Source organism: Panthera pardus, unplaced genomic scaffold, assembly GCF_024362965.1.
Source record: "Panthera pardus isolate Hobbes unplaced genomic scaffold, ASM2436296v1 HiC_scaffold_1, whole genome shotgun sequence".
Classification (NCBI taxonomy): Eukaryota; Metazoa; Chordata; class Mammalia; order Carnivora; family Felidae; genus Panthera; species Panthera pardus.
The window spans coordinates 81,110,555-81,127,806 of NW_026526654.1; the positions used below are offsets into that span (position 1 = coordinate 81,110,555).

Consider the following 17,252-nt stretch of genomic DNA (forward strand, 5'->3'; position numbering starts at 1 on the left):
TCTCCCCACCAGTTCTCAACTCAACCTTTACCCGGAAATCCTCTTTCTCTGTCTCGTTCTCTCTCTCTGTTAACTTTTTAACAACTTTTACAAAGCTGCAGTGAAATATACAGAACATACAACTTCCATTTTAGCCATTACCCGTCTTTGTGAGTTTTTAATTTGGGGAAAACAACCATAACATAAAAGTGACCACGTAACCATTTTTAAGTGTGCGATTCAGTGGCCTTCGGTACATTCGTGCTCGTGTGTCGCCATCACCACCATCCATCTCCAGAACTTTTCCACCATCCCAAACTGAAACTCTGTTCCCATTAAACACAACTCCCCATCCCTCCCCACCCTCCCACCCCCCCACCCCCCCCCCCCCCCCCCGCCAAATCCCTGGCAACAGGGATTACTTTCTGTCTCTATTAATTTGACTCCTTGAGATACCTCATATGAGTGAAACCACACAGCATTGGCCTTTTTGCGTCTGGCTGATTTCACTTGCTAGATGTTTATAAGGTTAATCTATGTTGTAGCACAGGACAGAAGTTCCTTCCTTTTCAAAGCTAGGTATTATTCCATTGGAGGGATGTACCACATTTTATTTACCCATTCATCATCAATGGGCATTTGGGTTGTCTCCACCTTTTAGCTACTGTGAATCATGCTACTGAGAACGTCGGTATCCAAATATTGGTTCGAGTTCCTGCTTTCAATCCTTTTGCGTATATACTCAGAAATAGAGTTGCTGGATCATGTGGTAACTGTTTAATTGTTTGAGGACCCGCCATCTTGTTTTCCATAGCAGCTGGACCATTTTCCAGTCCCACCAGCAGCGCACAAAGACTCCAGTTTCTCCTTATCCTCCCCAACACTTGTTATGCTCTGGCTTATTGGGAGGGGTGGGGTGTTTTTTTATGATAGCCACACGAACGGGTGTGGAGTGCGATCTCACTGTGGTTTTGATTTGCGTTTCCCTGATTAGTGAGGTTGAGTCCCTTTTTACATGCATGTTGGCCACCTGTATGTATGTCTTTTCTGGAGAAATGTCTGTTCAAGTCCTTTGCCCATTTTTTATGGAGGTTTTCTTTTGTTGCTGTTGAGTTGTAAAAGTTCTTCACATATCCTGGTTATAAATCCCTTCGTAGCCATATTCTTTGCAAATATCGTCTCAGAGTCCAACGGTTACCTTGGCACTCTTTGGATTGCGTCCTCCGATGCACAGGAAACCCTCTCTGGTCGCCCCCACCACCTGCACGGGGCCCCTTCGCCCAGGCTACCCCGCACCCCCCACCCGGTTAGCTGGTGTTGGGGCTTTCTGGGCTCCATCTTGGTGGTGGGTGGGAGAACGATGGGTGCTTCAGCTCTACTGGCTGTGATTTCAGCCCCCCAGCAGGGCTGCCCCAGGCCAGCTGCCCACACACTTAAAGATCAAGATAAGAGCCTACCATCAGGAATTGCTAACAGCTTTTTTAAAACATGGAAATGGGTTGTGAGCTTATTTTAGGGACACTTTTTTTTTTTTAAAGAAAAAGCAACCCGTATTTTTGAAAACCCAAGGGAATGTAACAACTCCTGGGTCCCAGCCTGAGGGAAAGGCTCTGCTGAAGAGCGATTGGCAGCAGCTGAACAAGAGAACAAGGCAAGTGTGTGCCCGAAGCCTGTGAGGGAGACAGGGGGGACAGCGTGAGGTAACCCAGGTCAGGAAACACACCCGCGGGCTCCACTCTAGGCCCCACCCCCTCTGGGAAGCCTCTGGTTTGGGTCCAAGGTCGTCCTTGGCCTTCTCTGGGTAAGGCCACCTGACACAGAAGAGAGAGCACAGGGGAATAAGGAGACAGACAGCTGTCTGGGCCCCGAGCAACTGTCATGATTCGGGGCTACCCCTCCCCGCCCTGAGCCTCAGTTTCGTGCATGGAAAATCAAATCAATAATTGTTGTAAATCTTACTCGTTTGTTATATGATACAATTTACACAGGGCTTCGTCTGCATTATCCAATTTAAAAAATACTGCAGAGCAACGCACTTCGAAAATAATAAAATGCTTAACATATGTAAGAAATTCTTTTCTGTCTTTGAAAACTGCTCTGGGTGGTTCCGCTATTGTTTAGTTAAGAGAATTACACAATTTCGAGACACGGTTCCTTATCTTGTGTAGACTGAGAGGCAATTAAACAATTATTCATGTCAGAATGTGAGGTAAGGAGAGGGCTGCTTCAAAGGGTCCACTTGACAAAGTGGAAAGCAGTTGAGTAGAAACAGAGAGCAGTATATAATTTCCTTCTGGAATATCCACTCCATATGGCCCAGAGCAAGAATTTCAAACTCATCTGCGGGGAGAAAGAGACAGAAATAAAAACATCAACTCTGTTGCTCTGATTTCTCTCAGCCATTTTCTGAATAGCCTATGGAAGCCGTCCATTACTTTAAACAGAAATCCACTAAGAGACTCCAAGGGTGTTTTTTTTTTTTCTCTGCGCAGAGGGATTGTTCAGTCATGAATCAGTGTCTTTTTTCCAAAAGGAAGGTGCCAGCAACAAACGTTGGTTATAAAAAGGACATGCAACCTTAGCCTTCTCTTCATTGTCCTCTATCACCTCCAAATGCCAGCAGCAGACACAACCAGAGGACACAGGGCACTGAAGGGACCCACCCCACAGCCCGCTGGCCAGGTGACCAGGCCCCCAGCTCCCCTTGCAGAAGAATGGGAAGTTCACGGCAAATATGTCTGCACATAAACCAATGCCGCCCCTCACTAGCTCCATCGCTGTTCACACCCGAACCTGGGGGGTCGCCCTCAGCCTTCGGCTCTTCTTCCGTGGGTATTCTAGTACTCCAGTGCCCAGGAAATAGAAAATCTTCCCCAGGCTTGTCCTACTGAGACGAGCAGTTCTGCCATCTGCCCCCACGTGCGATCTTCACCCAGCCTGGACCCGCAACCCAAAGCAATTTCAAAATAACTCCGATCTTGTACTCATTTTCCTAAAAACCAAAGGGGACCCATGGGCATCATCCACAGCATACCTCAGGGAAGTATCCTGATGTATTTCCGCCCACCCCACAGCTTCTCACCCCACGACTGTACCTGAAGCTCGTCCAAACACCCAGCCCCCTTGCCTCTTTCCTCTCCTCTCCCTCCAGTGTTTATTCCTGTAGCTGGACCAAGCGTCTACCCCACTAGGTTTCTCACTCTTTGGAGGAGGGCAGGGGCAGTGACTGGGCTTGGCTCTCACAGGAGTGTCTGGTGGGCCGAGTGGGTGGATGGGGGCTGGGAACACTGTTCCTGCATAAGTGGGTGGGTGGGTGGGGGCTGGGAACACTGGGTACACTCTTCTACCAGCCTTCAGAGCTTCTGTTCCTTGGCCTCCTCCGAGCCACCCAAAGCCTGAGCTCCCGCCAGGATGTCCAGAGGAAGTGGCGGCACCAAGGAAAGCCTGGTTGGAAAGATCTGGAGAACGCTAAAGAAATTGCTCCTCACCCCCTCCCCACCGCCACGGCAGCCCCTCCCTACGCTGCCTTTTGGAATCAACTTTTCCCAGCCTGAAAAATGGCAATGGGGACAGGTCCTGCCACAGAGGGGTTTATCGTAAGCCCACCCCAAGGGCATGCCTCCCCCGGAGCACCACTGGGTGGTTCTGCACCACTGTGCTCGTTTCTGAAATCTTTCTCATTACAACCTCAGGGAGGTATAGGGGACAGAACTGAAGAGAGGTGGGGGCCAAGCTGGGACTTTTTTTTTTTTTTTTAATAAATGTCACCTTGGCTGCAAGGACAGCTGTTACCATTTGAAAGGATGTCTCAAATGAGCATTTGGCGTTCCTAGTAAACCTCGCTGTAATACATGGCTTTTAGCATTAGTCATCTCCCTGATGGGAACGAAGTTGGAAATTCAGAAATAAGGATATTGCAGAATGGGACTGTGTGGTTCACGAAACCACAGGGGAAAGGGTGGGGAAGCAGCCGGTGCCCTGCTTAAAGTCACAAACCATTATTTCTGCTTAAAATCCAGAGTCCGAGTGAAGCAAGCTGAGAAGGTTAAGATCTGAGTGAAAATTAACTGAGGATAGCTCTGCCATGCGGACTCTGAGAACGTGTGCGCTGTATCAGAATGCAAACCACCTTCGCGCCCCTTCCATGAGAGGCGCCGAGGAAAGAGTAGGCATGAATAAGGATAAAGCTAAAGAAAAAATGCTGGGGCACCTGAGTGGCTCAGTCGGCTGAGCATCCCGACCGACTCTTGATTTCTGCTCAGGTCACGATCTTACGTTTCATGGGATGGAGCCCCACGTCAGGCAGAGCCTGCTAGGGATTCTCCCTCTCCCTCTCTCTCTTCTCCCCTCCCCGCCAAATAAATAAACATTTAAAAAATGCTAATTATTGGTGCAAAATGGCAAGAAAATTTTGTGGAATGACTTTCCTTGTGGAGTCCCCGAACAAACCAGATGTGCGAGCTAGGTGCAAATGCTCCTGGAAATGAACAAACTTCTTTCCCCGGGGCTGTGAAGTCTGCTGTATGTAAGCCTTAGTTCTCATGCCGCCCCCCCTGGCCAGGGTGAGTCATTCTAGAATGCAGGATGCAATCATCATGCTCATGCACTCATGCAAACCCACTGGCCTCCACCCAGAAAGACCGTGGGTGTTCTGACCTCCTTTCTCCTGTCAGGGTCTCTGGGAAGTCATGTCCTCTTCTTGGCGATTAATAAAGATTTCTGGTCTCTTTCCAGCTTGTGACTTAATGGCCTTAATTTGCCACCATTTCTGTTGCTAATGGTCACTCTGGTGTCTGTATCAGCCTAATTGTTCTTCCAACTGTTGGTGTTGGCCTTCCTGCACCAGAAGCTCACAGACAGGGGGGAGCGGGGTCTCCCCACCAGGGTTTCTAGTAAAAAGAGGGGCCCCTGCGTTCTCAGATTGTTGTTGCATTTCCGCTGGTGGAGCTAACCACAAGATTTCCCGCAGTTGAAGGAAATACGAGGGGACCATCCCCAGGACGCCCAACACGCCTCCCTCAACAACACTCAACTCGTGCTCCGGGAGTACAGGAAATCTATACCCAGGAATTGGCGAAATGCTCTCCATGTATGAGCTCATTTGATCTTTGCTTCGGCCACACGAGGTGGGTGCCATTAGGATTCCTGTTTCACAGATGAGGACGCAGATGTGTGGAGACCCTGATCTCTCATGTTGAGGGGGCAGGGGCAGCCCATCTGTTCTTCATGTTCAAGAGGGATTTTCACTGCGTTGCAGTGACCAACGCTCATTTTCATCCTTCTGTCTGTCAAGTGTCCTTGGGGTTCATCGAGGCAGTGGCCTTCCAGGAGACATCGCTGGCACCGCCTGACGCGCAGGTGGACATTAGGCCTCACCACGTTACACGCACCGATAGCTCTTGGTTTTCTTTTGGTTACAGCACAGTTCAAAAATGCAAATAAAGGCTCCAGAAACAGGGAGGGCAGCCCGAAGAATGACAAAGGCTAAGATACTGAGTATGTACTATTACTGTGCTGTGTTCAGTGAGGACCCGGTCTTCATAACAACCCTAGGAAATAGGGACTATTATTATCCCCATTTTCTAGGCACAGAGAAGTTAAGCGACTTGCACAAGAGTGCACAGCTCTTTTTTTTTTTTTTAATGTTTTATTTATTTTTGAGAGACGGATCACAAGCAGGGGAGGGGCAGAGAGAGAGGGAGACACAGAATCCGAAGCAGGCTCCAGGCTCTGAGCTGTCAGCCCAGAGCCCGACACGGGGCTCAAACTCATGAACCATGAGATCACGACCTGAGCCGAAGTCAGATGCTTAAGCGACTGAGCCACGCAGGCACCCGAGATTGCACAGCTTTTAAGTGGAGAGGCCAGCATTCAAATCCAACAATAGTGTGAGCCTGTTCCCTGCAAATGCCAGATGCAGCAAAGCTTTCAATCTTTGTTTCTCATCACACTTTAGAAAAGAACCCACCCAAAACACCAAAATTCAAATAAGACGTGAGAAGTACTTAAACCAAGGGCTCAAGACCAAGGAGTGCTGTGGAGTCCAGGCTTTGGGCCTGGTCCCTCCTCTCAGTTCAGCAATGAACATGATGCTACACATAAAAGTGTCACAAAATACAAAGAAGCAAGTGCCCCAAGAAGGACACAAACACAGCCCTGTGAGAGCTTAGGTGACAAAAAGGCTCCCCCCCCCCCCCCCCCCCCCCGCTCCTTCTTCACAGAAGAGGCACCATTGAACTGGGTCTTGTATAATCACTAGGATCTCCATGGATGGACGTGGGAAAGACAGGAGCATCGTAGGCAGAAAAAAAAAAACAACAACTTTGTGACAAAAGTGCTCTAGGGTCCAGAAATAGTGAGTTACTGGGATTGGTGTCCCAAGGACAAAGAAGAGATGATTCCAAAAGAAAAGATGCCAGGATTTATGAGAACCATCGGCAGGTGAAGCTGGCGACATTTCCAGCATATTCAGGGTCACTGAAAAACCCTTGGTAATTGGCCCAGAGGGCAGAAGAACTCCATCTGTCTGGGGGAACCTAGGTGCCTGTTCGGCAGGACGTCCTGGTTTATACCTGCTGTCCTAGCATCCCATCCACTTAGTACCTCTGTCCACCCTCAAGAGGGTCCTTGCATGGACAGTAAATGATGCGGCTACCCTATACCTGGCCAATTGAAAGAACCAACAGGGAGGGCCCAGCACTTAGGTGTATTGAAGATGCTTAAGAAGTTACGTCTTTAAAAGCCTGCATCTCAATGCTAGCTAAGGCTTATGCGGAAGGTGGGATCACGGACATTTGTGCTTGCAAACAATTTGCAAGCACAGTGAGTTTTGAAAGCCAGAATCACTTGTTCCTCCTCCCCCCCCCCCCCCACTTGGTCCGGGCCCAATTTTTCACAGAATAACCCCAGCCGGTGTCTATCACAAAGATATGCAGGAAAAGCCAGCCCCTTTGATTAAACACAAAACAAAACAAACAAATAAAAACCCTCTATCCACAGCCATTTCTAGCAAGGAGAAAGCTTACCACAGGTTGAAAACACACTCCGACACAAACTGATCATCCTAATCTTTATCCAGGCACACTTTTGAGTTTAAAATAACTGAATTCAAAGCACTTAATTAAAACCAGATCGAGTTGTCAGGGAGTTTGAAAATCAAACACATCGGACTTTGAAATGAGACTGACTAGCTCCCCGGTAGACCAGCCAGCGAGTTTCTAGGGAGGAATCAGCCTATTTGTATCCATGGGCTAACATACTTTCAGGAAAGAGAGTAAATTGCAAAGTGTTTGCAGAACAGAGAGCTCTGAGTGCAGGGAGGTAGGGTGGGGGATACAGCCCTTCTAGCCCTCCTTTCAACTTGGAAGTGGAATCTGTCTGCAGGGCTCCCCCAGGGGCGAGTGCAGACTCTTTTAGGGAAGTCTTATTTACTTGATTGATGCTGTGTTGTTGCTGGCTTTTATTACTGGGTGAAGTTGAAAGGCCTGATGTTAACGCATCTCTGACTTCAAGTCTGGCTCTGCGCGCTCCCATTTAAACTTGCCTGGGTTTGGTCAGCGAATTTGGCTACATGTTCAGCTTGTGTGTTTCCGCCTTTCCCCAACGTGCCAGGTATGTGCTGAGCATTGAGAGGGCGAGCCCGCTTTTTCTCTGGCTCTCTTGGGATCGTTCGGTGGGTTTTGTTCGTTGGAAAATGGACAAATAATGATAAATATTATTAATAAAGTGTCCTGCCCTCCCCTGCCGAAACCTTACATGTAAAAGAATATGGAAAGATGGGGCGTCGGGGTGGCTCAGTCGATTAAGCGTCCGAACTTGGCCAGGTCATGATCTCCTGGTTCATGAGTTTGAGCCCCGTGTCGGGCTCTGTGATGACAGCTCAGAGCCTGGAGACTGGAACCTGGAGCCCGGAGCCTGGAGCCTGGAGCCTGCTTCTGATTCTGTGTCTCCCGCTTTCTCTGCCCCTCTCCCACTCACGCTCTGTTTCTCTCTCGCAAAAAATGAATAAACATGAAAAAAAAATTTTTTTAAGAATATGGAAAGAAAACAATGAAAATAAAGCAACTTGAACTAATTTACACTATGAATAGGGAATAAGGAGTTTGGACCTTCCCTAATTTTGGATTCCAGCTTCCAAACATTTCATAAATAAAATATGACTAGCTGCATGAAATTGCAAGGTATGTACCGTGTGAATTATATACACAGGGAGAGGCTGTTTTAAAAAGTTCCTGCTGGCAAAGCCAGACTTCTCATTGCCACTTTTAACCTTGTCAAATAAAATCATTCCAGATAGGGAGGTTGGAGAGACTTCATGGTACGTTTTAATATGAAAGCTCAAAATCTGCACTCCAGAGTGGGGGAAAATCTGATTATATTCATTTACTTTCTATTAGGGGCGTCACATCCAGCTATATTTTTAAAGAGAGAAAAAGCATGGCATTTCCTTTGTACACGTATAGTATAAACGAACATTTGAAAGTGAGTATCAGGTGTCAGTGAAATGCCATACGGCAGAAATAAGATCGCCTACATAAAAATATACGGTTGTACTCATAAATGCACATCTTTTTATCCTGATAAATATTATGACACATCTACCTAAAAGGTTATCTCACAAATAAAATCCAAGTCATTTGCAGATGCTGACGGTCTGAAAAGACCTCACTGTGGGGTTGAAAGAAGAAGCCTTCAAACATACTTGCTTCACTCTTGGAGAACTCTTGCATACTTAAAATGTGATAAGTTGAAAAACGGCATAAACTACCGTAACAAATTCCTGAGGGAAAGCAAGAAACTATTTACTCTAATTAGCGGGGGAGCTACTTTCATAGCGGAGGAATGCTTAAGACATTGAGTTTATTGCAAACACATACCGCCTTTATTCAGAATCGAGTGGACAGAGCGCCTGGGTGCAAGCCTCTGTTCCAAACCCTCAAACAAAAATACACGAATGTCTGCTGAACTCTGACTGTGTGGTAGGTACTATTAGCTCCTGAGACGTAAATGAGAAATACTGTAGTGGGCTGAGGTGATAGTCCCCCGAAAGATACGTCCACAGCCTAATCCCTGGAAACTGCGATTATGATTTTATTGGGAAAAAGGGTCTTGCCAGATGTAATAAAATGAAGGATCTTTTAGATGAGTTCATCCTGGATTAGCTGTGTGGTCCCTAAGTTCAATGACAAGTGTCTTTATAAGAGACGCACAGGGAGAAGAGGAAGACGGAAAGGTAGAGGCAGAGACGGAGGTGGTCCAACCACAGGTCGAGGAATATCCGAAACCACCAGATGCTGGAAGAAGCAAGGAAGGCTTCTCCCCTGAAGCCTTCAGAGGGAGACAGGACCCTGCCAACACCTTCATTTTGGATCTCTGGCCTCCACAACTGTGGGAGAAGAAATTTCTGTTGTTTTAAGCGACCGAGTTTGTGGCAACCTGTTACAGCAGCCACAGGAAACTAATACACACACCATCTGTATTAGTGGGTTGAAGGATTTGATGAGTAATGTGCATGCTGGGGTGGGCATGGGCTGTACCCCCTGAGGGCTTCAGCCTTGACCGGGAATGTCTGACACATTGGCGAGTTGGACCGGATCAAAGTGTTGAGAAAGCAGTACTAGGAAAATTCTTGCAAGAAAGTCCATGTCCAGCAGGATTCTTACCCAGAGGCCCAGGCATCGGCTTCCAAGGTCCATAAGCTTCTGAGTTTGTCTCTGAAATGCTGGCGTGTGTGCATGTAGTTTGCCGTGAGAGGTTTCCAGGCTTTTATCACCTTTTCCAAAGGCTCTGTGACTGCCCCCCTCCCCCGCCCCCCGAAGTTAGAACTTGTGTCCTAAGAACCCAGAGGAAGAGCAGGACCCACTGGAAAAGCCTCCGTTGTCAGAGAAGAATAACCTTTCCGGGTACAAAGGTGTGGCTTTTACCTGGGGGGAGGGGTGGTGGTGGCCAAGGCTAGGTCTGAGACAATGACAGAAGACGTGAGCAGCAATCGAAAGGCTGGTACACCATATAGCCTTGCTTTGGGGGTCCCAGGAGGGACTAACGCAGCAGAGAAAGGCATTCCCCATCCCTCCGCCCAGCACCCCGCAAAGGGTTGGAACACTGAGCGGGTTCATAGCCACCAGTGGAGAATGGCTGACCCCTGCAGAGCAGAGCACTCACGACATGCCCCTGCAGACACCCAGAAATCTGCAGGTAAAGGTTCAGGAGGCTAAACATCCTGCTGCAGCCCGAGGGGATCGCGGAGTCCAGCAGAACTCAGGTCGTAATGTTTTCTAAACTCATTTCCTCCCCCAGACATGGGAACGTATGGGTGCCACATGACTATGACACAGGATCGGTACCCTCAAAAGATCACATACAAATGTACTTATGTCCGTCGATGCTCATCACACTGGTGACAGATTTTAAGATTTAGTCCCACTTGAAAACCTCCTGCTAGATTCCTACGCGGATTCTCGTGACCAAAAGGGACGTGGTAACGCTCATTGCGTGACGTGCCCAGAGGACTGTGCAGTTCCCTGATCATTACACAGTGAAGAACCTCTCTGTGCATGGGGAGCGCCCTGGGGGTGATAAGAACACTCGCGTCTCCATGGATCGTGACCGCACGATATTTTCAGACTCCTGGTAGACTTCTGCTGCGTGTGATGGTAGGCTAGTGAGGCCTTCTACCCTCCTGGGCTGATGCCGTGAGCATCTCTGTTCCAGATGACAACCCGGAGCCTTTTCACCGAGGTAAACAAGAAAATAGGATCTCTTCTCCAAACACTTGCCAAAAAAAAAAAAAAAAAAAAAAAAAAAAAAAACCCAAAAAACAAAAACCCCAAATGCATAGTTTTCGTCTTGCTTTGTTTTCATGGTCTCAACAGAGACAGGTAAAGGCTAGATGATATATTTATACAGAATGTTGTCTTGATAAAATAGAAAAGGAGCTTAGGGAGTTTCCATTTTGTGATTTGCTTAAAAAACAAAAAAGCTAAAGCCTCAGCCCTAGTCTCTATTGAAAAGGGGAAAAAAAAAAAATCAGAAGAGAGGAACTTGTTGCAAACTGGAGTGAATGCTGGCTTCCCTCCGGCCCACTCAAGCCCGTCACCATGGAGACTCCTGAAGGTTCCAGGAATGACTCACGCGATTCGCTGGCGAAGCCTTTGAAATGGAAGCAGCACCCAAGCACAAAGACAAAGTTAGACTGCAGCCCTTGAAGAATGAGCCTTTGACTCCTGACTGAAGGCCCCGGGATGTGGAATCCGGGCTGTGGCAGGGCCCCCAGAATGGCCTTTCCTCCTTCCAGGTCCTTGTTATTAGGGACACTTGCTCCAGAGAGCAAAGGTCGGAAAACACTTTGGCTTTGGAGCGGGCTTTGGAGCGGGCTCTCCCACCACTGCTGGAGAGATTTTGATGTCAACCCCCCCTGGGAGTGCAAAGGCTGGAAAGGAGAGGTTGTCCAGGTTGCCGGGGGGGGGGGGGGGCTGGGAGTGGGGAGGGCTGGGTCTCAGAGGCTGGGGAAGGAGGCTTCCAGAAGCACAGGGCTGGGGAACGTGTGCGGGTGGGCAGGTGCTATGGGCCAGGTGTTTTCCTGGGCGTCTGGAGCTTACTGCCCGCCACCCCCCACCCCCCCAACAGTCCCTCCGGCTGTGTGAGCTCTCACACTGGGCTCCTGCAGAACTCATGAATGCAGGCCCCGGGGAAGCTGGCCTGGGGCCCCACCCCTGCCACCTGACCAAGGATGTAAAGGCAGAGAGCCACAGAAAAAAACTCAAAGTAGGGACTCGTCCTCTGCCCAGAGTTTTATCTGCTGAGCACCCCTGAGAGCAGCCCGGGGAATCAGGGGTCCTGGGAAAGTGCCCTGCCCAGAGCAGCGGCCTGTGCCTCCCCCGGGGAATCTGGGCAGGAGAAACGTGGGCATGACCAGGATCTTCCTGAGGAAACTCCCTTGCCACACATTCAGGGTGCGTCTTTCTTTCTTTGTTAATTTTTTTTAATGTTTATTTATTTTTGAGAGAGAGAGAGAGAGAGAGAGAGAGAGACAGAGCATGAGTGGGGGAGGGGCAGAGAGAGGGGGAGACAGAGAGTCGGAAGCAGGCTCCGGGCTCTGAGCTGTCACCACAGAGCCCGACGTGGGGCTCGAACCCACAAATCGCGAGATCATGACCTGAGCCGAAGTCGGATGCTCAACCGACTGAGCCACCCAGGTGTCCCCGGGGATGCGTCTTTCTTAAGGGCCTCACTGATGCCGCAGGGTCCTCTTGTTCCAGGGCCCATGTCAGCGCCCCAACTTGGGGCGGGGTTGCCACTCATGCCGTGGCCCTCCCTTGTCACAGGGCTTGCCTGAGGCATCGAGGCTGGCTCTGGGGACAGCCATGTCAGGCTGGGCTGTCCACTGGATGGATGGACGCAGCCACGCCCGCCAGCACAGTGGAAAAGCCTAAGGATGGAGAGAAGCTTCTGGGGCTGAGCCTTGTCTCAGACTGAACAAAAGCACCGAGTCTGAGACTCGAAGGGAACATGCCAGGTTTGCCTCCACAACACTTTCCTGCGACCAGAATTCGAGTCCAAAATGCAGGGAAACGACCCCCTTTCTTCCCTGGAAGCTGTGTCTTCCTTCCTCCTCAACCCTAAATCTACATGCTGGTGACTGCAGACCTGCTTAGGCAGGAAAACAAATAAGAAATAAAGGTCTGAGCAGAAGCCGCAGACGTCTCCTCTCAACTATTTATTCTGATTTCTCGACAAGTGAGTTAATTGGATGGGCCCCCGTGACAGACATTCCATACTAAAATTCATAGCTTTCTGCCAAAACAACATATTGTGTGCTGCTATATTTTCCGTGCTGGAACTTGGAACTGACGTGGGTCTTGAGCAGTTTTATGTGGGAAAAGGGAGACCGAAGGCGTAAAACACAGGCGGCAGCTCCCGAGGTCCCAGGCCAGCCTGGGAAGAAGAGCCACAGGCCTGTCCCCTGCCCTTGGCCACGGCCCCTGCTTCCTTTGCTGTTTTATTGCTGCCTGTGCTTTGCAGGGTTGCAGTTCAAAGGGAGCCGCGGGGAGTGAGAAGCAGATGCATCCCTGGCTGGGGCCTCCCTGCAGCCTGGGAAGGACGGGGCTGTCTGGCGGAGGCCTCCGTGGGCCTGGCTGTCCCTGGCGCCGATGGGTCCTACCACGTGGCCCTGCCCCATGTCCCCATCCCTGTGCTCAGGGCCCACAAACAGGCACCGGGGTTTGGGGGACAGCGGGATGCCTGCTGACTGCTTCCCCAGGGAGGAAGGGCATGGCCGAGAGCAGGCTCAGGGCTCCAGGCATGTGCTCGCCAGCCTTCGGTGACCACCTGCGCCCCCCAGCGCTACCTGGGGGTGCCCTTCCCTTTCAGGCCCCTAGGACACAGTGATGTTTCCCCTCTGATACATCTCTGTCTTCATTTTCCAGGATTTCCTGTCTCATTTCCCTCCATCCGTCTGCCAGGGTCACCCACCATGCTTCTGCCTCCTGGGCCCCTTCTCTGGTCCCCTCACTTTCAAGGAGCACCATGCCGTGATGCCAAGACTGTGGCTCTCCTCCCGGTACTGGGGGCTTCCCCCACTCCCTCTTCCCCACTCTCTGTAGCCTGTGCTGTTGGCACGAAACAGGCAGAGACGAGCCACTGCCCCCCTGGGAGACAGCAGCCTGGCGCTTTCCTCCCCATCGAAGGCACCAGAACCTCAGCAGCGAGCGGGCAGACGCCAGCCTGGAGTGCGCTAGCCAGAGACAAAAGGCAAGCCCCCGACTCCACAGAGCCCCACCAGCTCCCGGGGGCATGCGCCGTGTGGATTCGCCAGTCCTCCGCTGTCACTGTTCCCTGCTCCCTAAGGATTTCCCCGATGTGACTTCGTACGGTGTTCTTGTCCACAGCCTCGAGCAGCGCCTAGCCTAACGGCACCCTCCCCATTCTGCGGGATCCTCCCTCCGCCTCTCTTGATGCGTCACCTCACTTTTCTCCCTGGCCCATCTCACCGCTGAACCTCCGGGTTCGGGTCGCAGCCCTCTTGTGGTCCCTTCTCCCCTGACACTACCCTCCCTCTGGGCAACCTCACCCACGTTCAGTTACCGCTTCCGGGCAGAGACTCTCTGGCCAGGAGTCCAAATACCCACAGCGACTTCCGGCTGGACCTCCGGACCTCAAAGTTTTAAGGCGACTGAAATTCGGCATGTAGTGAATGAAACAGAGCACCTGTCTTTACGAGTACCCTGTTCTTTGCCTGGGATCACCTGTCTTGAACTGGGCCCCCGTGCACCCAGTCACCCAGACACCTGGAGTCACCCCGGACCCTCCTTCCCATCATCATCACTGTGCCCGGCCCGTCCCCCGAATTGCACCTTCCAAACTACCACATGCCAGGCCCTGAGCTGGGCACACAGAACATCCCCACCACACTCTAGAGGAAACACTCGTTTAACCCCTATCTTAACGATGAGAGCGGCAAGGGTCCGAAAGACTACCCAACGGGCCCCAAATCCCACAAGCGGTGAGTGGTGGCCTTGAGAACCACGCTCAGATGAGCTGAACCCAGAAGAGAGGCACACGCCTCCCCGACTCAGCCACAGGCTGCTGTGCACCGTCAAGGACCCGTGAGGAAAAAAGAAGCCATTCCGTAAGGGAGAAAACTGAGGTTCAAAGCCATTCGGAGACCAGGCCCGGGCTCACCAGAGCGACACCCCTCGAGCCTTTGAGGGAATGGGATTCCAGAGCCTTCGGCGACGCTTTCTTCCGCCAAATGCTACCCGAGTTTATAATTCTTGTGGGAAGATTATTCCGGCGATGACGAACAGTCCCTCTGAGTCCCCGCTGACTGCGAATAAAAAGAAGTGGTCCAAGCTGCCGCATGAAAGCTCTAAGCTAGGTATTGAAAAGTCCCTTCCAGATCTGGAGAGCCAGTAGACTCTGCACTCCCTTGCTGAGGGTGTCCACAAAAGCTCTCCCTCGCTGTTTCGGGAAATCCCTGCCAGTGGCTCGGAGACCAAGGATAGGTGGAATGAGTTTGGAAGAATCCAAAACGAGGGTCACGCTGCTACTGTGTCCCCGCTGTTGCTTTTGGCCCGCACACGTATTTGATTTGGCACGCGTAGTGTTTCATGAAAATCCCAATCTCTGGCTTCTCCAGAAAGATCAGTTGGTATGACAACCCTGGGCTCTCTGTCCCAGTTGGCATCAGCCCCTGGTGGAGCAAGGCCAGCTTGTCTCCTTGGACAGGGCCCGCACGCCCCGGCCAGCTTAGCTACTGGTGTTACCTTCCTGGCCTCGTTAGCATGCGGGGGTGACGACCTCAGATGACACGGGTAAGGTCGGCCTTGCCAATGTGCACCTGGCCACGTAGCCAAAATCTGGGCCGTGCCAAACTTTGTTAGACAGCACTGGAGCACACACGGCAAGCTGACCCGCTTCTGTGCTGGGAGGGCCCGACGCCCACCGTCTCCACGAAAACAGAGCCGGATCAAGCTGTCTTCCCGCCCAACCTTCTGAGGAGATCAGAAGCGCTTCCCAGGTGTAGAAATACAAAGTCACTTCTCAAACTCACTTCTCCGTCGCGACGGAGTCGCCTGTTGATTTCCGCCTCATGAAAAATCCAGAGCAGGCTGGAGTCTGACAGATAGAGCCCGATCGGCTGTTTACTCTGGTGCTAATCACAATCATGTTTACAGGAAAATGCCTTCATCTGCTTCCAGTGGCTCCAGCCATGTGAGAGCTGTCTTCAAAGTCAATTGCCTGTCATTTTGCTGATTTATGTTGAGCAAACTGCAAGGACCCCTCGAGGTATTTGTAGCTAGCTTGCTGATTCCCGGCTTATAAAGTGGCAGTGGGCAGAGCATTTCAGTTCAAATTCCCATCAAGACGGAATTTAAATCCCCAGCTCCGCTGCTCATATTTGCCATGTGAGCACTTTAGATAAGCAGAAACCATCACACCCTAAATGCTGGGGGGACGTACAACCCGGGTGTCTTCAAATGGAGCCTGAACCCAAATCTTTTAGACCTTGGCTAGGAAAGTGATTCTAGCAGTCTTTAAAATCGTGATCACCTAGGCTGTTTCCCAAGAAATACTGGTGACGGAGGTAGGACGGGAACCAGCAGGTAAGATTGGAGGAGGAGTCACTTACCGCCTGCCTGGATTCTTACATTGCAGCCAGCAGAATCTAATTTCTTTGGAATAACTTGCCTCTTTTAAAAACGAAAAATATTACTGGAAAGGCTGACCTATTCAATTACTAACCCATTAGCTTCTGGTTTAACTTCCATTTTAATGGGGCACAACCTCCCTTCTGTGCCGATTTCCTCTCAACACCCCCCCACACCCCACCCCACCCCCTCCACAGGAAAGTGCTGGAAGGTTCCAGATCCCAGGGAGCTGGCCCTTCTCTGCTGATGCTGGAAGGTGAGACCGCAGGTTCTTTCTGAGGATCACGCACGTCCCACGGGCCTACTGTCCCAGCACCGAACCTCCAGGGGCTGAAAATGGGTATGTCTTTTATGCCCTCCTTTACAGCATCTGAAAGTCAAACGCAGATGATTTAAGGATTGCCCACAGCTTACACTGCTGCCTTTCTGCATTGTTTGTTCATTCAGCGTTTCGGATAATAAAGCCACACAACGTTAGGGCGGAAAGGAGATCCAGAGGCCTAGTGTAGCCCCTTCAGGTCCAGTGGCGTCCCCCAAATCAGTAGAGCCCAAGGATCTTAAGAATCCAGACATGTGAGACTGAGTCATCCAAATTGTGGCGACTCCAAAAAGAGTGCCATTGACTCATCTTCCCGTCATCTTTCTCCTGCTCTGTCTTACAGAAACTGTGTGTTTCTTCCATCTAGAAAGGACTGCCCAGACGGACTATGCCATTACCTTCTTTATCCTTCTCTTTATAATCCAGCCGCCTTTCTCCGGGTTTCTGTCACCTGTCCTATTTAGCCCGTTCCAAACCAGCTACCTGTCCTTGTGCCATACAGGTGCTTCTCTGCGGCTGGCCTCACCGTCGATGCCCAGCTTGCACACCCTTCTCCCTCTTTACCCTTCCGCATAGGACACTGGGTTCCTGGCTCCCTTGCTGGTGTGCTGTAATGCCTGGGAAGTGCCACTGGGTGGCAGTGTTTCAGAACATTCCCGAGCCCTGCGACGTGGCCTTGGGCTGGGTTGGGCTGGTGGTTTGTCTTTTCCAGCACAAACAGGGCTGTGGGAACAGGCAGAGAAAAGGGACAGACGCGCGGTGCCGGGGAAAGCGAGTATTAGACACGATGGTAACGAGGGACAGAG

General features: G+C 50.7%; 1 long non-coding RNA gene across 1 annotated transcript; it reads right to left on the minus strand.

Annotated features, from left to right (window-relative positions):
• Positions 1 to 1,919: 1,919 nt before the first annotated feature.
• On the minus strand, positions 1,920 to 17,032 carry LOC109266092 (uncharacterized). The gene is made up of 2 exons (XR_002079545.2): positions 16,542 to 17,032; positions 1,920 to 2,319 (listed from the first exon to the last, which is right to left on the minus strand). It is a non-coding gene; the product is annotated as an uncharacterized LOC109266092 (long non-coding RNA).
• Between the last annotated feature and the right edge of the window lie 220 nt (positions 17,033 to 17,252).